The sequence below is a fragment of the Amphiprion ocellaris genome, chromosome 3, assembly GCF_022539595.1.
Source record: "Amphiprion ocellaris isolate individual 3 ecotype Okinawa chromosome 3, ASM2253959v1, whole genome shotgun sequence".
Lineage (NCBI taxonomy): Eukaryota > Metazoa > Chordata > Actinopteri > Pomacentridae > Amphiprion > Amphiprion ocellaris.
In genome coordinates, this window is record NC_072768.1 from 17,505,564 (window position 1) to 17,511,563 (window position 6,000).

Sequence of the window (6,000 nt, forward strand, 5' to 3'; positions counted from 1 at the left end):
TTAATATGTCACATTTTGTTTCTCAACAGGGTGTTTTCAGTCTTGGTAACTTCACAAGGGTTGGGGAAATCCATCAAAATGTCCCTTGTATTGGTGTAGGTCAAACAGAGTAGTCTTGGTTAATCGTTACCTGCTACAGTATGGATGTCTGTAGAGCAAGTCTAAGAAGGTAATGCTATCAAACTACACTGACTCTGTGCAACATTTGTCTGTTTCGTCATGGTCACCCATACGAATGCATGACCCAACCAGAAAAAGGCCTGCTTAATGGACATGTGGCCTACATTGTCGGTACTGTGTTGATGTCTTTTTCTGTTTCCTCTCATGTCCAGACGAATTAAATAGATCAAGCTTTGTTGATTCCAACATATTAGTATACCATTTAGAACAGCCAGAGTAGTTGTTAGACACTATATCCTGTGTGTATGATGATGCTATACATGTACCACACAGCCTTGACTTGTTGTGGTTGTATAGAGAGGATAAAGCGAACACAGGCGTACAGATAAGGTTAGTATTAAAATGTAGTTAAGCTGGAGGAGACTCTGGAAGCCATTGAGTCATTGATCTCAGGATTCTCCAGTCAGTACTGAGCCTCGTGTTAGTCCCTATCCCCTCACCCTCCTTCCTTTTTCATCCTTTGTTGTGGTCACTAGGACAATCGGTTACAGCCCAACGGAATGGAAACCACTCAGTCAGTCCCCCTGCTAGATTAAACTATTAAACAGAGGATCCAGTTACTATGTCTGGGAGGAAAGACATCTTTAGGGGGGATTTAGTTCCTTGGAATACTTCAGTATAATCCCAGCCAACAGAAAACATTTTCATACATTTTCTGTGAATGACTTATACATTTCACCAAGTGGAATTCCTGAAATTATGGTGACTACCAAGAAATTTGCCTTTACATGATGATCACTCCAAAGATTGCTTCCAGCATCTTGTGTTTATTTCAGTGTCAGTGTTTAAAAGAACATATAGGTCTTTGCATTTGCGATTTCAGGTCAGGGTAGAAATGGCGTCATTCCCAGAGCTATCAAAGAAACAGCAGAAGACAAACACAACAATGATGATGAAGTGGATAAACAACATTCCCCCCGGAAACCCAATACAACTTGTTCCTGTGAACTGGTCTGTCTGTGTGTCTCGCTGAGGCAACAATGGTGATTTCTGTTTGAGTCTTGTGGGCTCCAACCCCAGACCCTGTCTCCCAGTTGGAGCGACAGAAATGGAGGGTCGTGGTCACCGCGGATGCTTTGTTTTCCACAGTCCCTGCTCATTGCCGTCCCGCCCGCAATGGGACCATCTGCCTTCTCAATTAATAGGCATGTTTGTGCTCCACATTTGTTTGTGCTCACAGATGATTTTTGTAATAAAACTCAGACTTTCTGGTATTTCTTGGATTCCTGGGTGATGACATGTGCTTTGCTTTTTTGGGCTTGTGGCTGTTTCCCGTGGAAAATGTAGCTTGCAGAAACTACTGTAGCCGTTTTCTGGTGTGTCTGTGGGATGAAATGAAGAATAGAATGAGTCTTGCTGATGTTCTGCCTACCACAATTAAGAGCAGACCCGCTGTGTGCTGGGGAACGCACAAGAAGCAGTCTTTGCTGTCTCCTTTGAGACATGACAATGGGAACAAAGTACTGTGGCCCAGAAAATGTCATCATAATACTCTGCTCTATTGTTCTGTCTTATCATTACAGTTATTTCTTCAATAATGTAAAAAAAGTGTAAAAGTTTTGTTTGTTTTTTGCTACATTTGAATATGACTCAATGTTTTTCATGTTATCATACTGTTGTGTATAGATGGCATAAAGAGTGTCTTTTGTAGAACTGAAACAACAATACTTTGACAGGGACTCTAACACATGTACTTGCCAACTGACAAAAAACCCCCCCAAACCATTAAATTCTACGAGGGTAGATGTTCGTTTGTATATTCTTCAAAATAAGATTTCCCGAATCTGAGAAAATGTTATTACGTTTTTATGTACATTGTGGATTTGGCGTTGACTTTCTTTTTGGACAACACCGGGCTGTCGTGGGAGCTCCAAAGACCACACACAGCCCTTTGCCGAGAGCACATTCTGGCCAGTACCCGCTAGCCTAGGCACCAAGTGTGGGAAGAAGGCGGTACTGACAGTGACCACCCTTTTGATCACAATGGTCCAACAGATGGACCTGCCAGGAAGCCATCTCCTTGTTGAGACCAAAGGCTGGGAATATGCTTGAGACTCAAGAGAGCAAATTTGCTGATATTTGGTAAAGGAGTGCGTGTCTCCATAGTGAAATCAGCTATAATATATCATCTTGTGAGCTCATCAGTCTGTCAAGGTTCCTTTTGACTGACCACTTGAGTAAATGTAGCAGATTTAAGATTCTCCATTTATATTTGCAAAAGCACTCGTGGACAGTCAGCCAATGGTTTCTACAATATATTGATGCCAGCTTTGGTTTGAAATGGACTGTGTGTGTGGTACATGGCAATCATAGACAAGAGTGAGAAGGCCCAGTCTGAACACATTGCGGATTCTGAGAAGCCATACCATTTGATTGGCCTTTGCTATGCGGCCATGGTGGCTTCTGCAGCTTAATCTCAAGGATATGCTATCAGGCTACAGGGTGATGAAGCAATAATAGTTCACACAAGGGTCTGTCACCAAACCTCCCACCAACACCACTCAACAGGCAGCAGCATGGAGAGATCTCTCCTTAGTGCATGCTTGCAGTGGTAAGGGGTCTTACTCTATAATGATTTTAGCATATGCATCCAGAGCTGTGGCTTTTTGCTGTTTTTTCTCAAGACCGTCATGGGTGTAAGACTTCCCTCTATACTTTGATGCTTTAAGTCTCCTTTCCAGCATTATGAATGAAGCATGGCACCATTTGGCTCAAGGGATTAAAACCATAATGTGATTTCTCTCCATTGTTGTCCATTTCCCCCCAAATTGCACACCCACCCCTAAAATCCAAAGCTCTCTGGTCTTTCTTCGGGGATGTCCTCAGCTGTCATCTATCAGCAGTCACTGACTAAAATCTGTAAACATGCTGAATACTTGGCAATTGACTTCTCCACAAAAGTGCAAACCAGAATACTTCAAGGCTGCTCTATGGTGCTGACACTGTCGTCTCAAAAGTTTGATGAAATCCTCCCTGGCTTGTCCATATTTTCTCTTTTGGCAAAACACTGTACTAATTCTTTTAAAAGTTAACTTATGTACCTTTCAACAAGAGGTCTGGCTATAATGCGTCTTTTTTTTTCTTGACATCTAGACAGACGAGGAAGGATGATGATTGTGTGCTGCGTTGTTTCTATACAAACTGATGACTTTCCCTCTCGCATGAACCTGTGTTGTCTTTGAATTAGCTGTGTCAAACACACTCAAGCCAAGAAACATATATCTCCGTCAGTTCTGAAATTGCCATCTGGGGCATCAACTTTCATCCTTGCATGTAGTAAGTCCTTCCTTTGGAGGATCTGCACTTACATAAACACAGAATGTCTTATGGGGTTTTATAATTGTGTTTTTTATACTGTATGATACAATCAGCCATAAGCCAGCTCGGGTGCAGTGCCATGGTTGGTAGAAAGACTATGTGTGCAGCAAACATGAGAAGGTCTGCTCCATTGACAGGAATTCCACTTTCTGCTGCTGCTGTGAAACATGGCATACCTAATTGTACAGTGGTCACCCACTAGGTCTAAATAGGGTTCAAGACCACACAGTACGATGAAGACCTACTGAAGGAAACTCTCGGAGACACAGGAAGAAACTGTGAGCTTTATTCACTGATTGTTTTACTTTAGGGGGACCCATCTGCGTAACATCTCAAAATATATCCTTCTCCTTTCTTTATACCAACAATGGGAAGTCATGCCATGCACTGTTGGGTATGGATCCATGTGGTCAAGGTGTTGGCGTTGTTTTAAAAGCATGTATGAATATGTTTCTTTTAAGCTTAGATCCATTGATTGGAGACGTGATTTGCATTGTACCACTACTTTCACATTTTATGTTGACCCAGAGCAACAAGTCAGAGAACCCTCAAAAAACAATAGCTGTATGTATTGGATAAGTGATGAAGAGGTAAGTAGATTCATGAGGTGATAAGTAGTGTGTTTACTACGGCCCCAATGTTCACCCCAAAATCCCTTAACAAAAAAAAGGAAAACAAGCGGTGTCTTTGGTAGTATGTGAATTTTACTCCATCACTGGCCAGCCCAAGTTTAGATCACCCCCCTCCTGCTAATGACACATTCAAATTAGCTGTGGTCAGGGTTTTCTTCAAATACACAGCTAGATTCACACAAATTCTTCTCCCCACCTCACCTCTCTCTGGTCTGGCCTAAGAAAACCACATGCCGGGGTCACTGCGCTCTCCTCAAGCCAAACCAGACCCATAATTTTGCTTTTGTTTCAGATGTAGCCTCAAAGCCTGAAATATAAAGACACAGGCCAGCCTGGGAAGGTCAGTGTGTAGAAGGAAAGAGTGAGATAGAGAATGAGAAAGAAAGAGTGCAAGAATAAAAGAAAGAATGACATGAGAGTGGGGGGGGATAGGAGGGAAAGAGGAACTCAAGACTGTTGTTGAGAATGGAGTGGTTTCCAATCTGTTGAGGAAGTCTTTATTATACACTATGTGTGTGGACAGGAAGAGCTGTGTAACGAGGAGCAGATCTCGCCAAACCACTGGCCATTACTGACCATTGCTGACCATTACACCCAACGAGATTTAACTATTTTTGGATCCAGGCTATCTCCAGGTTAAGAGAGTACATTCACACTTAAGCTCCCCAAAATGTCTTTCTTTTCCAGTCACCGACTTTAATACAGCTTAGAAGACTAAAACAACATTGTGTTGTTATGTGTGACCTTATAAAATGAAATGACTCAATTTTCTGTTCCTGGCCACACTGTTTCTGAAGACTCATCCTCCTGTGGATGCTCATAAAAATGGAAATAAAAAATAAGTTTGTATAGAAAAAGATTGGAAGGATAAATGTCCTATTGCAATGGCCATTCATCAACTTTCCATCCATGTGAAATGATATTTTTAAATCTAATGCATAATCTTTTGTTTATTCAGTACATTATTCTTAATGTCAAAAGCCATTTCAAATACAGCACTATTTTCACACTATTTATACACTGTTGACATTTAGGTAGGCCAAACCAGAGCTCCAGTCACAATGAAACAAGTTTTCTGCCAATCACCACCTTGTGTTAAAATCAAAAAGGTCAAAATGCATACATCATAAAGCTTCCATTGTAACAAATGGAGAGGAGTGGAGGTGGTGTGGCGTGGAGGGGGGGATAGACTGAAACCCAAAAACCTCAACGTTCTTTTAAGGAAAACAAACCAGTTTTATTTGAGAGCCAGTGCATTATACTCCTCTGACCTCAGGAAGATTTCCCTTTCAGTTGAGCTCTGGACACACTGTTCCACCATCAGGGGACCAAGCAGATCTATGACACATACGATGGCCAAACTGCAGTGTGGCCCTGGCCACAAATCCAGCAACATTTGGCCCCTGGAGCCTTGTTTCGTGGGAAGCCGATGCTCTGACCACATATGGACAATAACATGGTTTTTGCTTGGCACATACTGGTGTTTTGTATATTACGTGACATATTGCTTGGCTTAGCATTAGCTATTGTAAAACAATCCATAATCATTCAACCTCATGGAGAGATGTTGAGTAATGGCAGGCAATAGAAGGCTTTAGAGTGACAGTTACACAAGTATTTCAGAGTAGTACAATGGAAGAATACTGCAAGAAAGTACATGGAACTTACATGTAAATCACTGCTTGTTCTGACTGTCCGACATTACAGCACATAACACCACACTGTAATATTGCTTTCACCTACAGGTGATGGAACAGGTTTAAGTGAGTAATTTGACAATAATATGAGTGTAAAATCTGTGTGCCTCGGCAGGATTAAACAGTTTTGTTGAACTATCCATCATTCTGCTCCAAGAAGGCCATGCATACCT